This window comes from Puma concolor, chromosome C2 (assembly GCF_028749965.1).
Source record: "Puma concolor isolate L17-30 chromosome C2, mPumCon1.1.hap2, whole genome shotgun sequence".
NCBI classification, from domain to species: Eukaryota; Metazoa; Chordata; class Mammalia; order Carnivora; family Felidae; genus Puma; species Puma concolor.
The window spans coordinates 50,033,747-50,060,329 of record NC_141675.1 but is presented as its reverse complement, the minus strand read 5'-3'; the positions used below and the strand labels follow the sequence as shown (position 1 = coordinate 50,060,329).

Sequence of the window (26,583 nt, the reverse complement as noted above, 5' to 3'; positions counted from 1 at the left end):
TAATTAAAAAAAGGATAAATGCCAGGGTCAATGAAATATCTTAAAAGGTGTTTGTTTTTGTGGTTTATTTTTTGGATTGAAGGTCAGTTTTGAAAATGTGTTCCAAGAACTGCATCTATATGGGGCTCAGGTAGTTGTAGAAAGCAGAATTCATTCTTTTTTTTTTTAATTGAAAAAAATTTTTTAAGTGTTTATTTATTTTTGAGAGACACAGAGACAGAATGTGAGTGGGTTGGGGCAGAGAGAGAGGGAGGCACAGAATCTGAAGCAGGCTCCAGGCTTCGAGCTGTCAGCACAGAGCCTGACGCGGGGCTCGAACTCACGAGCTGTGAAATCATGACCTGAGCCAAAGTTGGACGCTCAACAGAGAGAGCCACCCAGGCACCCCCAGAATTCATTCTTATTACAGAGCCATGCTGGTCCCCATTTCAGTGCCTAACTTCCACTCTACCTCTCTTTAGCCAGGTTAATATTCAGTGATATTTAGAAGAAGTGTAGAAAACTGCAAATCCTAAGGGATTTAGAAAGATTTTGTGAAATTAGCAAAAGTATCTGCTACCAAGTGTTACCTTATGAATTCATTTGTTGAAATTTACTTTCAGAGGCTTAGGAAAGGATCTCCAGCATTCAGGGAGAAATGTTAGAGAGTGTGCTAAAAGAGCAGTAGAGTGATACTGTCCCTGGGTGATTCTGAAATACAGCACTGTTAAATAATGGAAGCTCCCTGGTGACTTAATCTCTAGTCTTAATGATTTAATTACATAATCATGGAGCATTTGGACTAACAGTCTTATAATTTATTGTAATAGGGCAGCAAAGAATGAGTTTTCATGTAATGTTTAGAGATCTTACATAAAACATGACCTTTTGAAAAGATATAGCCCATCTTTTTAAATTATGCCAGCAAGGAGTACCATGCATTAGCAACAAATACTTCCCTGGGACCGTGGGCTGTTGGATTACCATAAAAGTCTTCTCATTGGAATTTTGCTCCATTCCAACCCATTCTCTATTCTTAGCCAGGGTGGTGTCTGTAAAGATGAATCCTGATCATTGGTCACTCTGCATAAAGCCCTTCAGTGGTTTATAGAGTCCTCAAAGGAAGTCCAGACTGTTATTGCATCCTTTCTCTTCAGTTCTTAATTTTATTCTACCTCCCTCCTCCCCCATTTATTATCCAGACATCTTGGATATTGAGTCAGCTCAAGAAACTCAAAGATGGTCAGGCTTCACAAGAGACTGAAGCTAGATGCATACATAGGTAGACCTCGAGGCCCCAGCTCTCATCTCTGGGGCTCTCCCTGCCCCCTGCCTCATCCTGTCTGCAGATTGCGTTTCTCTGCTTTGACATGCTTGCTGATGGCCACGCCACACCCCCTGGTCCTCTTTCCTGAAAGTGATCAGCTGAGATAGGGACTAGCTTCTCAGGTACTCTTGCATCCTGGGAAAGTAAATCTGATGGACCAGAGTAAGATAGGCTTTCTGCTATTCCCCTGAACCTAGGGGATGGTCACATGAGTAGCACTGGCTGTGAAAGCAGTTAGCTATTTTGCTGGATAGGAGTGTTCAGAGTACTTCCATATAAAACCACAGAGAACAGTGTTAGATATCAACACTTGATATCTCCCCACCCCTGCCAGTTACCCTCAGATGTCTTTAAATAGACTTGGGCTTTTGTCTTTGGTATCAGGCAATCAGATAATTGCCATCTTCATGGTTTATTTAAGAGAAGCTTAAAGCAACTGGGAATTTACCTTTCCAACCAGGTTGTATATCTTGTGAATTTTTTCATTTACTCATTTGTTTGTTTACTAAATAATTATTACCTAGGGTTTTTAAGGTGCTATATAATATATAGATGCATGGGATATGATCATATGCAGTTTAAAGTCTAGTTCATTTTTTGGAGGAAACTAATGTTGCATATTTAAGCTGTATTCACTTGCCTGCCCAGGATTATAATCCTTTATTCATTAATATTCTCCCCCAGATCTTGTTTCAATATTATGGTAGACAGTTAAACTCTTTCATCCTTCGCTTGTACAGATGCCTTTGACTTATTTAGAAGTTTTATTCATTCTAGTTATGTGTAGGAGAATAGACATGTTCGAAAAATAGAGATTTTCCAACAGCAATGTTGCATGACATTGAGTTTGACATTAATTAAATAACAGAAGATAGATTTTTGTACAATCTGGGAAGCTGGAGGCTTTAAGATTATGAACACGGCAACTTGCCCAAATCCTTTCTAGAGTTGGAGGTAGCTCAAAGTTCAAGTTGTGACAAATAAATATGCACATGCAAAGAGAAAAATCAGAAAAATCATAGCCTAAGTTCAAAATGAAGTCACAGCTGGCTGCTCCAGGAAAAGAAGGATGATCTTTGATGGCAAAGTCAGCTATTGTGCATGTCCACAAATATAGGTAGCAGAGTCTGAAACAAATGGAGTTTTGCCTCTTTCTTTAATGAGGCTTACATTTAGCCCTCTGTGAGAACTGCTCCTGGTGGACGACTGTGCATGGCCGAGGGTATAGCATTGTATTTTTAAAGTTCAGTAATGGGAACTGTTGAAGGGATCATATCACTAGATTTCTTAGGGTGATAGTGGATGAAAAGTAGTAGACCTCTCTAAAGAGACCAGTAGGTGAACCTATTTGTTAAATATTTGAAACCACTTTCTCCTATAACGAGGGAGGGAGCATACCTGCACTTGACTTCCTAAAATGGAATACCCCCAAAAAATCATTTGGAGAACTGTGCCATGATAACCAATGGGAAAAAAATAAGGAGAAGGAAGCAACCCACTAACACATGCCATTAGTGGATGTGCTAAAGTTCAGAATGACTTTTACTTTCAAGCTTCAATTTGAGAATCAGTTTAGCATCCTTAACCTTGTTTCCCTTCTGGCCTGGTTAGTGCTCTAAGGGATGTCTGGGAGCCTTTCATAAGAAGATGGTATGTTAACAATTTCTTAAAGCTTCATCCAAGAGCCCAATCTGAATACATTTTGAGATGGAATGTTATTTTTGCACTTGGTGATTTGAAAGATTACTTTAAATCCGCTGAATAAACATACCGAAGTAGGTGAGAGGTTCTTTGGTTATGAAAATGTGCTACTGATGTGTGCTAATTATGGCAGAGGTAATCTCCTAATTTTCACTTAACTAAGGTCTGTCCTGTCCTTCTTTATGGAGAGGTACAAGAATTAATAGGATTTCTACCAGGAAAATAAATATGATAAGATATGGGACCATGTACAAAACACATCTCCATAGCAGAAGAGTTGAAGTGCTAATTGAATGTAGGTAATCTTTCCTGTTTGAAGGAAAAAGTAAGATAAACTTGGAATCCCCTCTTCAATGACAATGACATTTTGTTCATCATAAAGACTTCTCTCATCTTGTGATAGAACAAGACCTGACATGTTTTTTTCCAGTGATACTGCTCTGTCACATTCTACCCAACTTTCTCCTACTCCCTTTTTACTATATACTGTGTTAAGGGATGGCCAAATTTAAAGGTCTAGCCTCTTCTGGAACTGACTAGCCCACCAGGTAATCGGCCTCTGTCTTAGGGATCATTAGTCCTACCCAGTTTTAATTTTTAATGCAGTTTTTACATTCAAGGGAATTGTGCAATGTTTAAACTACATACTTATCTCTAAGAGTCCTAGACCTTAATCCAGTTTGGAGGAAAAAGCTCCTGGGATTGGTTATGACAGTTAAAAGTAAAGTTAAATTGTACTATTTGTAACATTTAAACTAAAGTTAGACAAATTGCATAGGGCAGTCTGTCTGTGATGAATTTTTAAAATTTTTCAGGCCATTGTGGACTGATAATTTTGTAGACTATAATAAAAATCAATTACTACTAATAAATACCAAGACACGAAGAAAGCTCCAAATTTTTCTTAGATTTAAGAGCTATAAAATTAACCTGTCAAATGTAAAAGTATCTAAAGTCTTTCAGTTTTGTTTTTTTTTTTTCACTCATTTCACTTTGGACCCATCACAGCCAGTTTGCGACTAGCTTAAGTCCTAGGATTATACTTTGAAACACCAAATCTAATTACTTAGTTGAAGATGAAAAAGTTAAATCCTATCTAGAAGCTTCTATTTCAAAAATTTCCTGGGGCACCTGGGTGGCTCAGTTGGTTAAGTGTCCGACTTCAGCTCAGGTTATGATTTCACTGCTCATGAGTTTAAGCCCTGCATCAGGCCCAGGCCCTATGCTGACAGCTCAGAGCCTGGAGCCTGCTTCAGATTCTGTGTGTCCCTCTCTCTTTGCCCCTCCTCTGCTTGTTCTCTCTCTCTGTCTCTCAAAAATAAATAAATGTTAAAGAAAAATTTCCCAGAATTGTATTTTGATCTAAAGTTGCTATGTTAATATTGTTGCCCAACAGCAACCACCTTTTTTCTAACAAATTCTTTGGCAGGTAAATCCTTTATTTAAGGGAAGCCTGAGCATCTGCCCAGTCTGGGTGAATATTGGTCAGATTCCTTATTCCAGTTTCCTCCAAATGATTGGTGTAGGTAGGAACCAATTTTGGCCACTGAGATGTGAGGGAAATTAATGTACTTCTGAGAATATTTTATTTCTTCTTAAACAAAAGATACCAAGAAACAACACAAGGATATGATGCCTGGAGCTACCACAGCCATCTGGCAACCTATCAGTTTAGGAAGAAACTTGGGGTTTTAATAAATTCTTGCACTGTGAAATAAACTAACCATGTTACTATCTTTCAAACTTTTTATTCTGTGAGGTTGAAAAAGCTATTGTTTAGGCAATGTGTAGTTGATCCTTTGCTTACTAGCATCATAAAACATATAAACAGTAATTTAAGAGTAGTTCAAGCTCCCGGCTAGATCAGTCGGTAGAGCATGAGACTCTTAAGAGTAGCTCAATGCATATATTTTAATAATGAGTTTTTAAGGAAAAGCAATAATTGATGAGGTGCTTAAAAATCAATTTTCCATGCTGTGGTCTACCCTAAGGCATGGCTTTTCATGAGGTGGCAGCTTCTAGATTTGTGGGCAAAAAGCCTACAAGGAATAGATGTCTCTGTAGGATTTATTTTGTAAGCCAACCATTTTAAGCAGCAGTGTATGTAATATAAACACCCCCCCCCAAAAAAAAAAACCCACAAAAAAACCAAGGTGTACTATAGCTGTAAAGCCTGTTTTGTTTTGAGATATAGGGCGTTTCTAACCCTTGGGGTGGGTGCACAATGTACGTAATACTCTCAGAGCTGGCTGTAGGATTTAGATTATCAATAACTGCTCCTAGCTCAGACCCAAGGGTTGTACCTTCTTTCTTTCTTCCCCTTGGGCACTCTGCTCCCAGCCTTTAGAGTTGACGGAAAAGCCCAGATGGAGGGAGACAGAAGCTACAGGGCTTGAGAAATACCGAGTGGTGTAAAAAGAACTACCACCAGACATTGGGAAGTCGGAGTGCTTGAGAAGTGGACAAGAAGGAAACAAGGAGATGGAGGCCGACTGTGGCCATGTGTGCGTGGCTGGTAGTAGAGCTGGGAGATTTTAATTTTTACAGTTATGAAGTGGCACTTTAAGAGTGCGACATTATTATATACCAGGTATTCTAAGCATTTTTCTTATATTAATTCATTTAATCTTGACTGAAGGAGATACCATTATCATGTTACAGATGAAGGAAGTGAGTCCAGGGAAGTTAAGAACTTGCCTGAGGTCCACCACTCCATAATCTATGCTTTTACCATTGAACTATACTCCCTCCATATGGAATACTTCAACTGTACAGACAAGCACAGAGAATGGTGTAAGAATGATCCAGGTATCCAGGGCTCCCCTCTGCCATTTAAAGAGATACAATGGTACAGACATAGTTGGTCCCTGAGCACCTTTCCCTGCTCCCATCTGCCCCCTCTCTTTGGGTCTGTGATCTTTCTTTCTTTGCCATGAAGTTTGGTTCAGTTTTCAGTAGAGAGGCTCCCTCTACTTTTTCGTACCTCCCAGGCCCTTCTTAAACAACAGTTCTGAAAGCGATTGAAAGTGGTTTTCGTCAGTCTCCTTTCTGGACTCCAGAGCCACACCTCAGCTTTGCATCCTAGACAGTGAGCCTACCTCTGAACCCCCATTCTAGGGTGGATCCTTTTAGTTTTCATTTGATCCTCATTTCCCTGCAAGTGTCCAGCGATGTCCCACTGCCCATTGCTGGTCCTGGTGACCTGCTGCCCGCAGACTCAGTCTCTCTCATCACTGTGAGCCTGAGATAAGACAAAACAAGAAGGGTGATGCCCCTGTTGGTGTGATTTGGGGAAGAGGCTCCTCTTGTTCAGCATTACCCTGAAGAGTGCTTATTCCTTATTCATTTAGGAAGGATATGTGAAATTACTTTAACAGTTAAATTAATTTGATATTGAAATGTAAGTTTTCCTACAATCCTAAGGTGATAAGCAATGGACAATTTATAGGCCTTCTTTAGGATTAGTTATTGACTCATGTTCAAACAACTCAAAGGAATTTGGAGAAGATAGGGGTTTTAGCCCATAGCCTCCTAAACATATGTTTACCTTAACTTAAAAAAAAAATGATGGAGGGGGCACCTGGGTGGCTCAGTCAGTTGGGTGTCTGGCTTCAGCTCAGGGCACAATCTTGCAGTCCATGAGTTTGAGCCCTGCGTCAGGCTCTGTGCTGACAGCTCGGAGCCTGGAGCCTGCTTCGGATTCTGTGTCTCCCTTTCTCCTTGCCCCTCCCCTGCTCATGCTCTGTCTCTGTCTCTCTCTGTCTTAAAAATAAATTAAAAAAAACAAAACAAAACAAAAACATGATGGAGTCAGGAATGCATCAGCATGGAGTCTATTATAATTTATCCTTTGATTTATTCATCAACTATCTATTGAGTTTTCATTGGCAAGTATGGGGGGATATAGCAGTAATAAAAACATAAAAATTCTTAACCTCATGGGACTTGCATTCACGTGGGAGAAACAAGCAATAAATTAAACAAGATTATGACATTGAAAATACATCGCCTCTTAGGGCGTTCGCAGTTTTGGATTGTGATGTATTTAAGGAGATGGGCATCTGAATAGTAGGTAGAGGGAGCTGTAGAACACTCTCAACCCTCAAGGGTGACCCTTTGCATGCTCTACCACATTTCCTGTCCCTTCTCCCTGTTGGCCCCATCAAATAGAACTCACCATTGTAAAAAAGCAGATAAGAGGTTTTCACACTTGAGGGGGAAATGCCGAGTCTGGAAATGTTTTAAGGTAGCCTGCTGACATCATTGGCAATGTTAGTAGTAGAAGTAAAGTGATTTTTCTTTTCCAGGAAAGAATTTTGGTGTATGTGTGTTAAGTGGGCTAGGGAAAGGAAGGCAACCTAGGAATTGGTAAGTTGGAAATGAGCATGTTATTAATATCAAAAATCCAAATGGAGATTAATTTCTTAATGTGATTACTATGAGCATTCATAATATTAATGTTATAGATCATGCATAGACTGTCCTCTTTAGTTTACTAATAAAAGATTCTTATAAATAAAACTTTAAGAAAGTTGGCGTATGTGTCTTCCTTCCTTCATTTTATTTATTTGTATGTTTGTTTATATATACACACTGTTTTTTAGTCATTCTTTTCATTTTAAATAAAACTATGCCAGGAACATTATTTTTCTTTTTTAAGATCTTCCTTTAAGCAGAACCCTTAAAAATCTTTTGTGAACAAGCATTTTAAAGTGCCTACATGGGCATGGCTTTGTTGAGATAGTTAAATTGACTTAGACCTAGTTGTCTCAGAATACAAAGGACAAAGCAGAAAATTATATTTTAAAGCTGCATTTTTGACTGGGAAATAATTAATCTCCAACGATAAACTGCTTTACAGCTGATTTGTTCATGGATATAATGATGGCTCCAGAAAGTAATATGCTTGATTCAGTTGCCCTCAATAATTCCATATTCTGGTTTAAATCATGGTAATTGATTTAAAGAAGATATGATTTTTTTGGTTGTTGTTGCAGTAAGAATATAGGGAGTAGTGTGTGCTAAAGTGGATTGGAATAGAATATTTTTAAACTACAAATCAGCTGGTTTTGTGGGGTTTCCACCTGTAGTGTTTTTGTAGCTGGAATATTTCTTTCTTTTTTTTAAGTTTATTTATTTATTTTGAGAGAGAGCATGCAAGCAGGGGAGGGGTAGAGGGAGAGAGGGAAAGAGAGAGAATCCGAAGCAGGCTCCGCACTGTCAGCACAGTGGGGCTCTATCTCACGAATTGTGAGATCATGACCTGAGCCGAAATCAAGAGTTGGACACTTAACTGACTGAACCACCCAGGTGCCCCAATAGTTGGAATATTTCTGCCACTGAGAACAGCTCTTTTCCAACACAATAATTATCATTTGCTGATATGGCCTTCCCCAGCCACATCCACCATATGACAGAGTCAGTGGTCTCTGTGAAGCTACTGAAAACTGCTTTAGGTGAGTCAAGCTGGCCAGTGTGGCTAAAACCTTGGATCCACACCTTGCAAGAACAGAAGGAAGGGTACATTGATCAGAAATGTGATTTCAGTTAAATGAACCTCGATTATTTTTACGTTCCTGAGTTGAGTACTGTAAAACAAAACAGAGTCCTTCTGTTTTGTAAAACAAAACAGAGTCACTTGTTCACCTAGGATGGACTTGGTTAAATGGCCAGTATTGGTAATTGTTTCCTAAATTCTGACAGATGCTTTTGCATTATTCATCAAAAGTTTCTTCTATCATTAGAATCACACTGCCTTCACAGTGCTGCAAATGTTTTCTGAGATTTGAAGATGTAGGCTTCGTTGGGGCTTTTTTATCTTTCAGATGGGGATGGTAGGGATAAATTCTGATGTTTGAATTGCCCTTGTTCTGCTAGAGGAAAAGAATTTCTGATTACAGTACTTATCAGCAATTGGAGTGATGAATCAGTTGCACAAATTCAAAATAGCACGCGACATAATTGTCCTGTGAATAGATCTTGAGGGAAGCAGCCTTATGGGATGAGGGCCTATATGTTGTTCATTCCTGTAGTGAATAATGTGGGGTGAGTAGGCATCTTGGGAAGGCCTGTGCATCTCCTGGGTCTTTACTGGTGCTGCTTCCTCAAGTGCTTTGTTTGAAACTGAAGTCCTAATGTTTCAAGTGCATGCATCTTGTTCAAATACAGCATACCTTGCATTTAGCAATAATCTTAGCATTATATGGGGCTGATACAATCACTTACATGTGAGAGCACCATCCCATTAAAAAAATTTTTTTTAAATATAATTTATTGTCAAGTTAGCTAACATACAGTGTGTACAGTGGAACACCATCCCATTTTTAAAGCTTGTATTTGTTTGTTGGGAATCTACTCTGTGTTCTTGTGAATTTATCAAATTACCAAAATTGATTCCTATGTTATGCTTAGTTCTGGCTCTAAGTCAGGCATGTAGGACATAAATGTGGACCGGTATAATTTTTTATAGTAAACTTAGATCTGAATTTAGGGTTAGATAAATAAATTACTTTTAAAAATAACACAGATATTTTTCCCTTAAAAATTAAAAATTAGAAATTGTTTTGTGGTGAGTGATAAAGAATATTGTGAATTCTAAAATTTTCCTTCATCATGTTAAAACATTTTACTATTTGTCTTTTAATTTTCAAATCTTTTTTCAGTTCTTATTCCATATGGGCAAATAGCATATTAGATAGTTTTAAAAAATTAAGCTTTAATTTTAATTATTTATTTTAAGGGTGGTTTTTTTTTTTTTTTAAAGGCAGAGAAAAAGTGAGAATGGGGGAGGGACAGAGAGAGAGAATCTCAAGCAAGCTCTGCACTGTCAACGTGGAGCCCAATGTGTGGCTTGAGCCCATGAACTATGAGATCATGCCATGAGCCGAAACCAAGAGTTGGATGTTTAACCAACTGAGTCACCCAGGTGCCCCAGTTAATTAGTTATTTAATTTCATTGTATTATTTAAAAAAATCACTTGTTAACTGCAAAAAAAATGAAAAACACAGAAGAGAATAAAGAAGATTATGAATCATGTGTAGCTTTGCAATCCAGAAACAACTTTGGTTGGCGTTTTTGGTATAAAGCCTTCTAGTTTCTTCTCCTTTTTCCATGATCTACAGTATCCAAATGCAATGTTAGAAACTCACTTTTGTGTGGTTCACCTAGTGCTGGAGTCAGACAGAAAAAAGCACATGTAGATGGTAGACACCAAATGAGGGAGTAAGTCCCAGAAAAACTGAAAGGGCCTATAATATGCTGCCTCATCTATAATACAGAGAAATCTTGCGGACAACCCGAAGACCTGCTTTAGGAAGTTTACCTATCCTGAACTTGGAGTTCTAAGAGAATAAAATATTATGATTGGATAAGTTTTCTAGCCAGCTGAGTTACTCCACTATACTTTGAAAAATCTAATAAAACACTTCCAAATCATGTTCTTCAATATTTAGCAGAAGAGACAACACATTGATTACTGTTTAAGCTAATAGTTATTATTTTTTCACAATTGTATTCACCCTTAGTCAAATCTTTGGTTTAAATGCTAAAAATCACTGTTTGTGAGATAAACACAAATTGACCCCCAGCTTCTATTCATAAAATACTATTTAATTTTTTTTTTCATGGCAACATAGAAGAGTTGGGGATCTTGTTTAGATCAGTTCATTGAGAACCACAGGTTCATTAATCTAATGAACAAAAACATATGGCCAAAAATGTGTGCCAGGCACTATTCTGCACATGAAATCATGGGTAAATAAAACATTTCTGTCCTTGTGGAACTTACATTTTAGTGGGGCAAACCCAGAAAATAAACAAATAAATGGCTATTAATAACTGGCAACCAGGAAGCCTGTTCTGTTTGGGTGTCAGGATCTACCCCTGTGGGTTACTTAATCTTAGGCCTGAATTTCAAGAAGGCCTTAGCCATGCAAAAGTCTGGGGGGAAGCATTCCAGAGAGAAGGAGCAGTGAGTGCAAAGTGTACTGGGGAACTGTATGGATCCCAGTGATCAATAAAGAACAGGAAAAGGAGAGACTGGCTAGAGTGATAGTATCATCACTTTACTGGGGTAATTATGCTTCCTGGGGGAGGCTGTTGGATTGTTTCAAAAAGTCTAATTGATCTTTAAAAATTACCACATTAGCTATGACATGTCCACCGATGGATGAATCGATAAAGAAGATGTGGTATATACGTACAATGGAGTATTACTCGGCAATGAAAAAGAACGAAATCTTGCCATTTGCAACTACGTGGATGGAACTGGAGGGTATTATGCTAAGTGAAATTAGTCAGTCAGAGAAAGACAAAAATCATATGACTTCACTCATATGAGGACTTGAAGAGACAAAACAGATGAACATAAGGGAAGGGAAACAAAAATAATATAAAAACAGGGAGGGCGACAAAACAGAAGAGACTCATAAATATGGAGAACAAACTGAAGGTTACTGGAGGGGTTGTGGGAGGGGGGATGGGCTAAATGGGTAAGGAGCATCAAGGAATCTACTCTTGAAATCATTGTTGCACTACATGCTAACTAATTTGGATGTAAATTTTAAAAAATAAAAAATAAAATGAAAAAGTACCACATTAGCTATGAGATGGAGAATTGCTTATGCGGGAAAAACAGGGAGGCCATCTGGAATGCTGAGACATCCAGGAGAGAGATGATGTGGGGTTTGGATCATGGGGTTTCCATCCTGATAGACATGGTGAAGTTGGGTTATGCCTAGATGAAGAATCAAGGCTTTGTGAAGGAATAGAGAAAGGAAACAATGACTTCCTGATTTGGGGGTCAAACAATTGGGAGGGTAGTGGAGCCATTTACTGAGATGGAGAGGCTGGAGAGAAATAGGTTTTAGACTTAGGTTTAAGATTCTTATTAGACATCCCAGCTCTGTCATCTGGCAGCCTAACATACCGGCCTTTATAAAACTGAAGGTAGAGGATGGTGTTGGAGAGTTACGTTTGAAGTCATTTGTGTGAGAACAGAATTAATGCTCCGGGATAGGCCACATTGCTTGGAGTAGCATAGAAACTTAAGTTCCTTCAAAATTCGGGAGCAGTTTTATTGTCCTGCCATAGAATTTTCAGTGATTCAGAATCTGCTGACAATACCTTGAGTCACTGCTTTTTCTGAGCTCTGATATCATATAGGAAGAAGGAAAAAACTGGTATTTGTTGAGAGTCTAATGTGTGCTGAGAATTGAGCAAGACATTCTTTGTACTTTGTGTTTTTTTTTCTTTTTTTTTTTTTTAATTTTTTTTTTTTCAACGTTTATTTATTTTTGGGACAGAGAGAGACAGAGCATGAACGGGGGAGGGGCAGAGAGAGAGGGAGACACAGAATCGGAAACAGGCCCCAGGCTCCGAGCCATCAGCCCAGAGCCCGACGTGGGGCTCGAACTCACTGACCGTGAGATCGTGACCTGGCTGAAGTCGGACGCTTAACCGACTGCGCCACCCAGGCGCCCCTGTACTTTGTTTTTGTGTCTAACGTGAGGAGACTGGCTCAGAGTCAACAGAGTAGGCCAGGTGACAGTGGGACTGAGCAGTGAAGCCAGAATTCACATGCAGGGCTTTTGCCTTGCGTTTTGCTTCATCATGTTTGCAATAGGCAGTTATAAAGGCGTGGCAGTATTTTCCGTTGATTTTTCTTGCAAATTATGTGCAATTTTAAGGTAAATATAACATTGCCCATATGTTTACTAAAAAGATGTTTCAAAGCAGTACTTGCTCATGGCAAAGAGAAAAAAAATTCCTCAACAATACAAAAGACTTTAAGGTGAGAATTAAGTATCTTTGTTTCTTCAAGTACTATGCTCATTCTACAAATTTCATAGATTTTTGAGACTATAATACCTTCAAGTAGCATCATTATGCCATAATGGTTGTAACTTAAAAAAATGTTTTTTAATGTTTATTCGTTTTTGAAAGACAGAGACAGAGTGTGAGTGGGAGAGGGGCAGAGAGAGAGGGAGACACAGAGTCTGAAGCACGCTCCAGGCTCTGAGCTGTCAGCACAGAGTCTGACATGGGGCTCGAACTTACAGACCATGAGATCATGACCCAAGCTGAAGTTGGATGCTTCACCAACTGAGCCACCCAGGTGCCCCGTTAACTTTTTTTTTTTTTTTTTTTTCCCACTTAACAATGTATCTTGGACAGCTTTCCATTTTGGCAAATTAAGATCTATGAGATTCTTTCTAATGACACCCATAATTTCTTTAATATTACATTTTATGGTTAACCTCATAGACATTTAGATTATTTCTAGTTTGTTTTTAAACAATTACTAAGAAGGTGGCACTGATCAGCCATTTATCTTTATCTCTATGCTTCGTTATGCCAGTTTTTTTTTTTAAATTTTTAATGTTTATTTTTGAGACACGGAGAGACAGCATGAACGGGGGAGGGTCAGAGAGAGAGGGAGACACAGAATCTGAAACAGGCTCCAGGCTCTGAGCTGTCAGCACAGAGCCTGACGCGGGGCTCGAACTCATGGACCGCGAGATCCTGACCTGAGCTGAAGTCGGACGCTTAACCGACTGCGCCACCCAGGCGCACCTCGTTATGCCAGTTTCTATACAGGATAAATCCCTGGTCTTACGATTGCAAGGTCAAAATGCATCTTTCTTGTAAATTTAGATAAATATTGCTAAATTGATTCAAATAATGTTACTCAACTTATGATCTTATTATCTGCCCCACAACTTCATCCACAATAGCTTTTAATAACATTATAATTGGTGCTCATTAGGTAAAATATTGTTTTGCCTTGACTTTAAACTTTTAACCATGAATAAGGTTAAGCATTTTCTTCTGTATTTTTATTGGTCATTTCTTCTGTGAATTGTGTTTATAAATATATATTTTTTTGCCTATTTTTAATTGGCTTGTTGTCTTTTTCTTACTGACTGGCAGGAACCCTTTCTATCATAGATATTAGTCCTTCATTTATTATGTATGTTTGCAAATATTTTCTTCTAGTCTGTTGTTTATTTTGAATTTTGCTTATGATTTACACAGTGTTAAATTTATCATCCTTTCCATTAGGACTTCTGTCTTTTGTTTACATTATAGAATGTGTGGAATCTATACTCTGAAAAAGCTTCTAGGAGGACAGACTTTGTTATACAGCATTGCCTAGCTGTTAAAAACTGTATGTCCTGTAGTGGCTGAAATATATATTCTATATTTCACTGACCTACCATGTCAGATATGATTCTCCCAACAACCTATGCTTCTGACATTAAGATGGCTATCAGGGGGTCATCATTTTTCCTACCCACCTCTTACTTTTTTTCCCTGGGCTACAGCTCTTTCTTATCTTTTTTCTTTCTTGATGTTACTCTTTTTCACCATCAAAACTTTTGCTTCCAGTTGCTTCTTCTTGTCAATGCCACTGTTGTGCTGTGTGACCCATCCCTAACATTACCTCTGCCCTCTGTGACATTTTTTCATGGTCAAATCTTGGATGCTTCCCAAGATTTACTTGAATCATTCCACCAAACATAGGGTAAATGTGTCACTTTTCAACTCTGTATTCTCGCTTGGTAGTCACCCTTGCACTGCTAAAGAAGTACATGAATGCTCATGTTCGCATACATGTGCATGTGTTAGTGTGTGCAATTATTTCTGAATGGAGAGACTCAAGAATACTTGTATCCAGATAGTTATGGTTTTAACGCTGGCCTTTTTTTCTGGGATTGACTATTTAGAAAACTTTATAGCACATCTGCTCTGATTATATATGCCAACTTTGCTTGAAAGAAGCTCTCAGGTTTTTTTTTAAATTTTCTCCCATTTTTAGATTTTTCTATTTAAAAAAGTGATTTAAGATCTACAGTGCAGTGATTAGGGATAGCAATTCCAATCACAATTGCTGCTAATAGGCTGTATGAATACTCAGTTACTCAATGATGTTTATGTGGTATTATATTTTTAAAAAAATGGGAAGCTTATGATATTAGGACCAGGGTTTGGATGAGGACAAATGACTTTTGAAACATAAACCTGAGAGGATTTTCCTAGGCATTTTCCTTACCACACAGATATCTATTTTTATGTTTTTTTAAGCATGGATTTTTCTTCCCCACAAAAACACCTGCCCCAGAAATAAGTTGCCTGTTTTAAATGCCATATGACTTGATTTCCAACAGGCTGTGTGGCCAGAAGGTGCCAGGCCTGCTTTAGCTCAGAAGTTGGTCTCTGAAACCTCCTGAGAAGCCATTGGCCTGAGAGCAACAAAGGCTTGGAGGGAGGGATACTTTGTTTTCTAGAGAAATGTGATCTCTTGTTCCATTTTCTGTTATTTCACTGTTTGATGGAGAGCCTTAAAATAGGACCTCAATGGACCAAATTAGGACAGTTTGCATGAAATCAGTTAAGCTTTTTTGTCTTTTGTTGTTTTTGTTGTTGTTGTTGTTGTTGCTGCTGTTGTTTTTGACCAAAAAAAAGGAATCGACTCCATTAGTCAATAGTTAGTGAAGGAAATAGGGGCTCAAGTGTAAGAATTGAGGATTCTGGGGGTATGCGAATTTGTTGGAATACAGAACAGGCATTCTCTTTTAAAATGTAATTCAAGTAAATGCAGGAGGTAGGTGGAAGGTGCGCTTTAAGAAATGAGTAAGACGGTAACCACCTGAACAAATACTTGCTCTGTGTATGTACTATGTGCAGCACACTGTGTCAGTACCCTGTAGAGACGTTTTTTCAACTTCTGGATAAAATGCTGATTGGTCTTTAAGGCTTAACACTCTGTCCTATTCAGCAGCTACCTACAAGTTATAACAGATCTGAAATTATGAAGTATTGAGCAGCTGTCAAGGAGACAGAGTTTATAGAGAAACAATCGTGAATGACTATTTGAATATCAGAATTTCATATCTTCTAATCCTTGCTTAAGTTGGGATGTTTCCTATTTTATCAGTGGGGGGCAAAACCTTGTGCTAATGTCCTAATAGGTAACTGAGCTTCTGAGTAAGTCTTTGCTTCTTTCACGTAAGTGACTGAATTAAGTCCCAGGGCTGTGCCTGGGAAACTGGCTCCCACTGACCACCATGCTAAGTGATGGTGCCCAGCTGTGGTCTCCAAAAATGGGTCTCAGCATTATGAAGAGGAGCTTTTAAAATGCAGATTCTTAAGAAACAAGAATTTCTGGAGATGTAGTCTGGGAGTCTGTATTTTAAAGAAAGCCAAGATTGGGGACCAGTTGCTACCTTAGGAGAAGTTGGATTTGTCCAAAGAGCGCATTCAACTTCTGTCTTCTAATAGCCATGTACGCTTCCATTTTGATCTAACCGCCAATCAAATAATAAGCTAGCACTTTGAAATTAATGTGTGATATGGTAAACTGCTTGTTCTTTTTAACATACCCAGTAGAAATACTTTTATGCTCTGCCATGACAGCGCTTGTAGAACTGAGAGACAATATCTTTCTGACTTCCAGGAAGGTTAAGTCTTACTCATATAGCTGAATAAACTGCCCTTGCCCAGTGTTACCCAAGAAACCAGCCAGGAAGATTAGGTGTGAGAAATAAGTGAAACTGGCTTTCTAGTTACTAAGAACAAGAATTAGAGTCTAGGGGCACCAGGTGGCTTAGTTGGTTAAGTGTCGGATTCTTGATTTCAGTTTAGCTCATGATCTCATGGTTGTGATATCGAGCGCTGCCTCAGGTTCGGTGCTGGGCGTGGAGCCTGCTTAAGATTCTAACTCTTCCTCTCCCCTTCCCTGTTCATGCTTCTCTCTCTCTCAAGAAACAAACAAACAAACAAACAAACCAGAATTAGAGTTTATTTATTTATAAAAGGTTTTTAAAAGTAATCTCTACACCCAGTGTGGAGCTTGAACTCATAACCCCGAGATCAAGAGTCACATGCTCTACCTACTGAGCCAGCCAGGCACCCATAGAGTCTAATTTTTTAATGTGGCAAACAGAGTATTTATAATTCATTTAAAATAATTACAACTACCATTTATACATTCTAAGTGTGGAGGGGAAATGTGCACAGGCCCAGAACAAGAACAATTGGAAAAAAATGCACCAAGTGTTCTTATTATGATCTTCAGGGGCCAGGCTTAAATTCTGTCTCCTCTGGAATTCACCTCGATCCACCCTGGCCTTCCTTGGTCCTTATCGTCCTTATTTTTTTATACCCCCTCCCTATTTTATTGTTAATTTTACGTATTACTTACCAGTCTTATCATTACCATGAAGCAGTATCACCACGATACATGAAGTTTCTAGTAGCTAGACCATATGTTATAGACTCCTAGTATTTGCTAGAAGAGGTCTTAAGAGTCAGCAAATCTGATTCCTTATTTCTATACATCAGATCACTGGAATCAAGACTGCTTAAAAAACGTACCAGTGATGAGCCAGTTAGGGGCCTGGACAGGACGTGAAGGCAGACATTCTGTGCACTGAAATGGAGAGAGAACTGCCCTGGGAAATCAAGGTACCTGGTGTCAAAGCTTGTCTGCCATTTACTAGCTTTATTATCTCAGACAAGTTCTTCACTTCTCTGAGTCTGTTTGATTCACTCTACAGCGAGGGACATTTAATCATCTTTACTTCACAGGGATATTTAGAGGAATAATTGAGATAATATGTCAATAGTCTTCACTCTGGATTCCCAGGAAAATCCCTGCTCAGCCCCATTCTTAGAGATGGTGACTTAATTGGTGTGTGGTAGGGCTTTGTGCTCAATGCTTCTAAGGAGGTCCCTCAGTGATTTTGATTTACAGCCAAGGTGGAGAACCACGAGCAAGCCTTGTTAGTTGGCAATGTTCTCTGTAAGTAAAGGCCAGTATTTATTGTGGCTTGGGAGTTCTTCTAAATATCCAGTACAATGTCATATTACTTAATAAATGATGGAATAAAAATCTAGTATGTATGTATTTTATAGCCATATTGTGGAATGGTGGCAACACTGACATTTCTTCTATTGAAGCAGAAAACTCTTTACATATTAGACAGAACTAAATTTAGAATTTTTGAAATTAACTTATATCCCCCTCCCCCATAGGGTGACATTAAATAAAACCAACAAAATCATATTGCTATGAGTTCTCTCTTGTATCTCATTTGTTTCCCAGGGTTAACAATTATGGAGCAGAAATAATTGTTGAATACAAAATAGGTCTCATTAAAACAGACAGTGTTATCTGGAAGGCTTTAACAAAATAGAAGAAAAGGTTCTGACATATAAAAACTACTGATAAATTCCTTTCACCCTTTCTTTGATCTAAATCCCCCATACGTATTTATCAACTTTGCAAACATATTGACTATGTGCATATAAAGTTTGCAAACAAATTCCAAAATGTTACTGCCAACCAATTAGTTTCTAAAAACCTTTCAAATAATTTTCTCCACAGGAGTGATTTAGGTATTGGAAAGAAAAATCAATGAACTCTACATTGTTTGCTCCTCACTGGGAAGAATCAGGACTTAAGAGTGGAGCACACTCCATGGTTGTTTGTAAGCACATTTATTCATAAGCTGATATGATTTGACTTTAAGCCTCCATTGCTGGCAAGCAGGAGCTTTTCAAGTGAAGCCATTCCCTGTGAAGAGCAGTTATATTTTATATAAAGATCGTTTTAAAAATTCATGTCTCTGGTAAGCTACCCAGATGTTAATCAGTTTTTTTTTTTCTTTAAAGTTATTCTGAAAGGCTTTTGGATGAACTAGAATTTTATCTTCTTGAAAGATAAGATAATACTTGTGAAAGCTAGATCAGCTTTTTTACAGAGTCATACAACTTAGAGGAAAATACATTTTTAGGTTGAGGGTAGTGGGATATTCAGAGATATTCTTTGACCTTCCAAAATGCACACAGCCAGTTTGTGACAGAGCCAGAAGTAGAACTCTTCTTGCCCCTCTGCTTCTGCCCCGACCTGTGGACTGACCCTGAGACCCAGCTGCATGGCCCATCAACAAGCTGTCTCAGTACTTACTGGGCAATGGGTCCCAAATTATGTTTTGGTCCGTGTGGAGAATGAAACACCCTATTCTTCTGCTCTGATGATTTTAGGAAATCTCCCTTTCCTTCCTTTGAGAGAAACATTATCTGCATTGTTTGACACTTTCCACATAGAAATGAAATTGTTTCCAGAAGCTAATCCCTTTCAGTCACTCAGATTTACTCTAATCGGTAGAAGCTGGCAAGAAATCAATTCACATTTTTCATGTACCTTTTGCTGAAAGATTCTCTTGCAGGGGAACTGGACCTTTTTTTAAACCTGCTAATGCACAGTTTGATGAGCATTGTCCCAGAATAAATGTGTTTACAAAAGAGCGCAAGTGATATTCTCATATGGCCTTAACACAGACATGGTTGTGACCCCGTATGTGAGAAAGTGTCTCAAGGTGACATTTAGAGCACAGAATGAGCAGGGCACTGGTTTTGCTTATTAGTGCAGGAGGTTATATTCTTCTTGGCCTTTTAAAGAGCAGCGCTAGGAAATACATGCAGGTCCCTGTGTGTGTGTATACATATATGCATACAAATACAAACATACAAATATACATACACAAATATGTATACGTCTGTGTTCCTGTTTACTTTCTGTGTTTGTTTCTCTCCTTCTCATTCTTATTGAGTTAATTTTAATTTTGAACATGTAGGATACCAAGAGAGGTCACTCCCATTTCCCTTCCACTTGATATTCTCCCATCCTTGCAGGTAACCAGCTTCATTGTTTTCTGGTTATCCTTCTTGTGTTTCTTTTTGTAAAGATAAGTATTTGTATATTTAAAAAAAAAATCCCAAGCTTTTTTTTACACAAAAGTAGCATACTATATATATATGCTTATTTATACTTTGCCTTTTTCACTTACTAATACCTTCTAGAAATTATTTCATATCAGTTTATGGAGATCTTTTTTATTCTCTTCTACAGTTATATAGTAGTCCACTGTATGTATGTATATATTATTTTATTCAACCAGTTTCCTGTTTAGGATCATTTTTACCCTGAATGGCTGAGGAAGAGTTTAATGTGATGTGAAGGAGGGGGGAAGAGAAGACAAAAAACAAATGAACACAATCATTGTAGAAATCGCAAAAATATGCTGAGTGAAAGAAGCCAGACACACAGGACTGCAGAATGTAAGATTTTCATTTATGTGAAATATCCAGAGAAGACTCCTCTATAGAGACAGTACTGGTTAGTGGTTGTCTAGGGCTGTGGGTGAAACAGAGAATGACGGCAAGTAGACATGAGGTTTCTTCTTGGGGTGATGGACATGTTCTAAAATGAGATCAGTGGGGCTCCTGGGTGGCTCAATTGACCAACTATTGATTTCAGGTCAGGTCATGAGATTGAACCCCACTTAGGGCTCTGTGCTGAGCAGGGGCCTGCTAAGATTCTCTCCCTCTCCTTTTGCCCTCCCCTTCTTGTGCACATGTGCGTGCACAGGCTCTCTCTCTCAAAAAAAAAAAAAAAAAAAAAAAAGATCGCAACTTGGTAGATGTACTGAAGGCATTAAATTGTACATTTAAAACAGGTGGATTTTAATGTATATAAATTGTACTGCAATAAAGCAATTAAAAAATTCACATCAGGTGATATGTTAGACATTCCTACCAGAATGTGATGACCTCTAATTCAAGCATGGCATAAAGAGTTAAACCCTCTTAGATGTCATATGCACTTAGTGGAAATGTTGGGAATCTCTCCTCCCAATGATATATACTCTCTATTATACTTCAAATCAGAAGTATGTTTTTTATAGCATTTTCTGCTTGAGGGTTTTAGTGAGCCAATAAACCCTACGGAAATTTACTTATTTTAAAGGGCAGAAATGATTGATTTAATCCTTTTAAAGAATTGAATTCTAAAGGACCTTGCAGATCACTTTGTTACGCCTTTCGTTTTACAGATAAAACTCTGTTAAGAGTTTTAAAACTCTAATTATGTAATAAAGTTAGAAATATAGTCTTCTCATCTGTTTTGCTCTTTAAATATTTATGCTATTTTGTTAGCAGCCATTAAAATGATAATTATTAAGACTGTGTAGAAACATGGAAAGCTGTTTATTATACAAATGAAAAAAAGCAGCGTGCCAAATGACCTAAATATCATGATTGCAACCAGTATGTCAAATTTGTGTACATATTGAAGTCTGGAGCATAATAGACAAAAACAATATGTGTGTTATGGGTGTTTCTCTTTTAATATTCCTGAATGTTGCTGCGCTGTATCAAAATAAACTTCTTTTCTAAAAATATTAAGGCTATCATAGACAAAATGTAGAATCAAAGGGATTGTGCTTATGTTGGTTGTTGCCTGCATTTGTGACCTGCATTTGCAGATTTTCCTAGACACCTTCCAGCCCTGAGAATGTGTGTGATAAGGTTATATCATTCTAAGCCCCTGGAACTCTTCCCCTGTTTACCTGTCACTGGAAGTCTTCCTTTGTTCCCTTGTTTCTTGTCCTATTTTATGGAATCTACCCATCTGGCGTGTTTGGAGAATGACTTCTATGTGGGTAGCAACTACTGTTATCTGTCGCTACAGAAGGCAGAACATAAAGAAGTTGGCTTCAGCTGACACTTTGTGATTTAGATGACATTGGGAGAATATTTTATCTCCAACATTGAATGAGTTCCAAAGAATGACTGAGGTTGGTCCTTTTTTGGTTAGCTTTACTACTCAATGGATTGTCTACAATGAGGTTTTGAGGAAGGGAGAGATACGTTAGATGACTCTCAAGACTCCACTGAACTTGAGTTTTCAATTTAACTCTAAATGGCTTTTCTATGTGATAAGAAGCAAAAAGCAGCTACGTAAAGAATTTAAGCAGCACATTGTTCAGAGCCTAGCTCTGCCAAATATGTTTCTATCATATATGCTTGTTTACCGCAGTGGATGAAGCTGAAGTCTTAGCTCATGGCTGAATTGGTGGGGTAAATATGAAGCTAGTGGATATTAATATATAATATAAAGGCACTTCCGCATTGAAGGATTGGATACTACTTTCTAAAATATTTGGGTTTCTCTGAATGATGCTTGCTGAATGGTAAGTGGTATTTATTAGCTCAAATAACTGATTACACTTCTATATCATTATGCTTTCCCTGTTAAAGTGTTGAGATTTTATAGCCATAGCAGTTCCATTCTAGGTTAAAAAATGTGGGGGGATACTGCGAAAAGGAAAGAGAAATAAGGGGCAGTGTGAACAAAGTAGAGGACACTGTGTCAGATGTATAAGTAGCACTTGCTATTAGATCTTTGACAGTACAGTTAATTCAGTTTCCATAATTTCCAAAATTGTTTAAACAATTTATTTTATTCTCTCTTCCCAAAGAGACATCTTCCTAAATTATGTTTCTATCCCGCCCATCTTTTGCTCAGAAATGTCTAGTGAATCTCTCACTGCCAATAGATTAAGATCTTATTCTACCAACATCCCGACCCCCTACAGCCTAGTTGTATCCAGCCCATAATCATATGTCTTGTCATTTTCCTTTTGAGTCACTCTTCCAAAGTTGGAGACCCATCGTTGCCTACCCTCTGAGCATACCTCTACTCTTTCCGTCCCCAGGCATTCACTGATACTGTGTTATTACCACGCTTTTCCCCTTTCCAGCCCACTGTGTTCTCCTTTCTCTATGGACTCCCATAGTATATCTGTCAATAATAAAACCATAACTGTAGCTACCATTTATAGTGTTTATGATATGCCAGGCACCGTTTTTAGTACTTTACATGAATTGGCTTACTCAGTCCTAAACGTTTGAAGATTGTTATCCTCATTTTATAGATAAGGAAATGGAAGTGCACAGGGATTAGGTAACTTGCCCAAGGTCAAAAAGCTAGTTAAGTGGTAGATCTGGAATTTTATCCCAGGTTGTGTAGATTCAGACTCTGTGTTCTTGACCATAGCTCTAAACTACCATTAATAAATTTTCCTTTTAGATGTTTTATTTTCTTAAAGTTTAACCAATTTAGGTCAAAGACAAAGTCTCCTTGTTCTCTGCTTTACTTCATTACATAACCCTGTGTTTGGAATTGCCGTTCCAAAATTGCTGTGACCTATTATTATGATGTATTTTAAATTATTATTTATTTATTTTTAATTGATGAGCATTTCTTTATTTTATTTTCTAATTTACATCAAGTTAGTTACCATATGGTGCAATAATGATTTAAGGAATGGAATCCAGTGATTCATCCCCTACGTATAACACCCAGTGCTGATCCCAACAAGTGTCTTCCTTAATACCCTTGCTCATTTAGCCCATCCACCCCACCACCAACCCCTCCAGCAACCCTCAATTTGTTCTCTATATCTAAGAGTCTCTTATGTTTTGTCCCCCTCCCTGTTTTTATATTATTCTTCTTCCCTTATGTTCATCTGATTTGTATCTTAAATCCCACATATGAGTGAGGTCATATATTTGTCTTTCTCTGACTAATTTAGCTTAACACAGTACCCTCCAGTTCTATCCACGTAGTTGCAAATGGCAAGATTTCATTCTTTTTGATTGCCGAGTAATACTCCATTGTGTGTTTGTGTGTGTGTGTGTGTGTGTGTGTGTGTGTGTGTGTGTGTGTATGTACATACATACACACATCTTCTTTATCCATTCATCCATTGATGGACATTTGGGCTCTTTCTATACTTTGGCTATTGTCAATAGTGCTGCTATAAACATTGGGGTGCATGTGCCCCTTTGAAACAGCACACCTGTATCCCTTGGATAAATACCTAGTAGTGCAATTGCTGGGTCGTAGGGTAGTTCTATTTTTAATTTTTTGAGGAACCTCCATACTGTTTTCCAGAGTGGCTGCACCAGTTTGCATACTCATCAGTAGTGCAAAAGGTTTCTCTTTCTCCGCATCCTCACCAACATCTGTTGTTGCCTGAGTTGTTAATGTTAGCCATCCTGACCGGTGTGAGGTGGTATCTCATTGTGGTTTTGATTTTGTATTTCCCTGATGATGAGTGATGTGGAGCATTTTTTCATGTGTCGGTTGGCCATCTGGATGTCTCCTTTGGAGAAGTGCCTATTCATGTCTTTTGCCCATTTCTTCACTGGATTATTTGTCTTTAGGGTTTTGAGTTTAATAAGTTCTTTATAGATTTTGGATACTAACCGTTTTTTGCAAATATCTTCTCCCATTCTTTTGGTCGCCTTTTAGTTTTGCTGATTGTTTCCTTCGCCATGCAGAAGCTTTTTATTTTGATGAGGTCCCAGTAGTTGATTTTTGCTTTTGTTTCCCTTGTCTCTGGAGACATGTTGAGGAAGAAGTTGTTGCAGCTGAGGACAAATAGGTTTTTGCTTGCTTTCTCCTCAAGAATTTTGATGGCTTCCTATCTTACATTTGGATCTTTCATCCATTTTGAGTTTATTTATTTATTTATTTATTTTTAACGTTTATTTATTTTTGAGACAGAGAGAGACAGAGCATGAACGGGGGAGGGTCAGAGAGAGGGAGACACAGAATCTAAAACAGGCTCCAGGCTCTGAGCTGTCAGCACAGAGCCCGACGGCTTGAACTCACGGACCGTGAGATCATGACCTGAGCCAAAGTCGGCCACTTAACCGACTGAGCCACCCAGGCGCCCCAGGTTTGAGTTTATTTTTGTTGTAAGAAAGTGGTCCAGGTTTAATCTTCTGCATCTTGTTGTCCAGTTTTTCCAACACCATTTGCTGAAGAGACTGTCTTTATTCCATTGGATATTCTTTCCTGCTTTGTCAAAGATTAGTTGGCCATACATTTGTGGGTCCATTTCTGGGTTCTCTATTCTGTTCCATTGATATGAGTGTCTGTTTTTCTCCCAGTACCATGTTGTCTTGGTGATTACAGCTTTGTAACATATCCTGAAATAATGAATTGTGATGCCTCCACCTTTGGTTTTCTTTTCCAGGATTGCTCGTGCTATTCAGGGCCTTTTCTAGTTCCATACAAATGGTAGGATTGTTTTCTAGCTCTGAAAAATGCTGGTATTATTTTGATGGGGATTGCATTGAATATGTAGATTGCTTTGTGTAGTACTGACATTTTAACAATATTTGTTCTTCCAATCCATGAACATGGAATGTTTTTCCTTTGTGTCTGTGTGTGTTTTCTTCAATTTTTTTCATAAGCTTTCTATAGTTTTCAGTGTATAGATTTTTCACCTTTTTGGTTACGTTTATTCCTAGGTATTTTGCGGTTTTTGGTGCAATTGTAAACAGGATTGATTCATTGATTTCTCTTTCTGCTGCTTCATTATTAGTGTATAGAAATGCAACCGATTTCTGTGCATTGATTTTATATTCTGTGACTTTCCTGAATTCATGAATCAGTTCGAGCAGTTTTTTGGTGGAATCTTTTGGGTTTTCCATATAGAGTATCATGTCATCTGTGAAGAGTGAAAGTTTGACTTCCTTCTTGCCGATTTGGATGCCTTTTGTTTCTTTGTGTTGTCTGATTGCTGAGACTAGGACTTACAATACTATGTTAAGAGTGGACATTCCTGTCGTGTTCCTGACTTTAGGGGGGGAAGCTCTCAGTTATTCCCCATTGAGGATATTAGTGGTGGGTTTTTCTTATATGGCTTTTATGGTCCTGAGGTATGATCCTTCTTTTTTAAAAATTTTTTGTAATGTTTTATTTATTTTTGAGAGAGAGAGAGAGAGAGAAAGAGTGAGCGAGTAAGCAGGTGAGGGGCAGAGAGAGGGGGAGACACATAGTCTGAAGCAGTCTCCAGGCTCTGAGCTGTCAGTACAGAGCCAGATGCGCGACTCAAACTCACAAACTGTGAGATCATGACCTGAGCTGAAGTTGGTCATCTAACTGACTGAGCCACCCAGGCACCCTGAGGTATGATCCTGCTATTCCTACTTTCTTGAGGGTTTTTATCAAGAAAGTGTGCTGTATTTTGTCAAATGCTTTCTCTGCATTTATTGAGAGGATCATGTGGTTCTTGTCCTTTATTTTACTAATGTGATGTATCTCATTGATTGATTTGCAGATATTAAACCAGCCCTGCAGCCCAGGTATAAATCTCTCTTGGTCATGGTGAATAATTCTCTTAATGTATTGTTGGATCTGGTTGGCTAGTATCTTGTTGAGAGTTTTTGTATCCATGTTCATCAGGGAAATTGGTCTGTAGTTCTCCTTTTTAGTGGGGTCTTTGTCTGGTTTTGGAATCAAAATTATTCCTTTAAAAAATATTTTAAAGTAATCTCTATATCCAACATGGGGCTCGAATTTAACAACCCCAAGATGAAGACTCACATGTGCTACTGACAGCCAGGCACCCTGATGTGACCTATTATAATCAGTGGTCAGTCAAGTACTTGGGTTTTTCTAGGAGTTTTGGCTTTGTTGGTTTGACTTGATGATATTATCTTGATACACTGATACTCTCTATTCTTCCTCTTATTACTGGTGTGAGATGGTCAGTGTGGCTGCCAAGAATTCAAATCTGGGCTTTTGTTACCTAAATGAATGGTGCTCAGTAGTGGGTGACTTTTCTAATGCATGCAAAACCAAATCTCAAATTTTGCTCTGCGCTTCAAGTTAAACACTTTAAGTTTGTGTTTGTTTTCTGAAGCTGTATTT

General features: G+C 38.2%; 1 protein-coding gene across 8 annotated transcripts in view; it reads left to right on the top strand.

Moving 5' to 3' along the window:
* Positions 1–26,583, top strand: part of PLCH1 (phospholipase C eta 1) — a 221,855-nt gene that overhangs the window by 101,176 nt on the left and 94,096 nt on the right. The gene's annotated exons all lie outside the window — the stretch shown is intronic.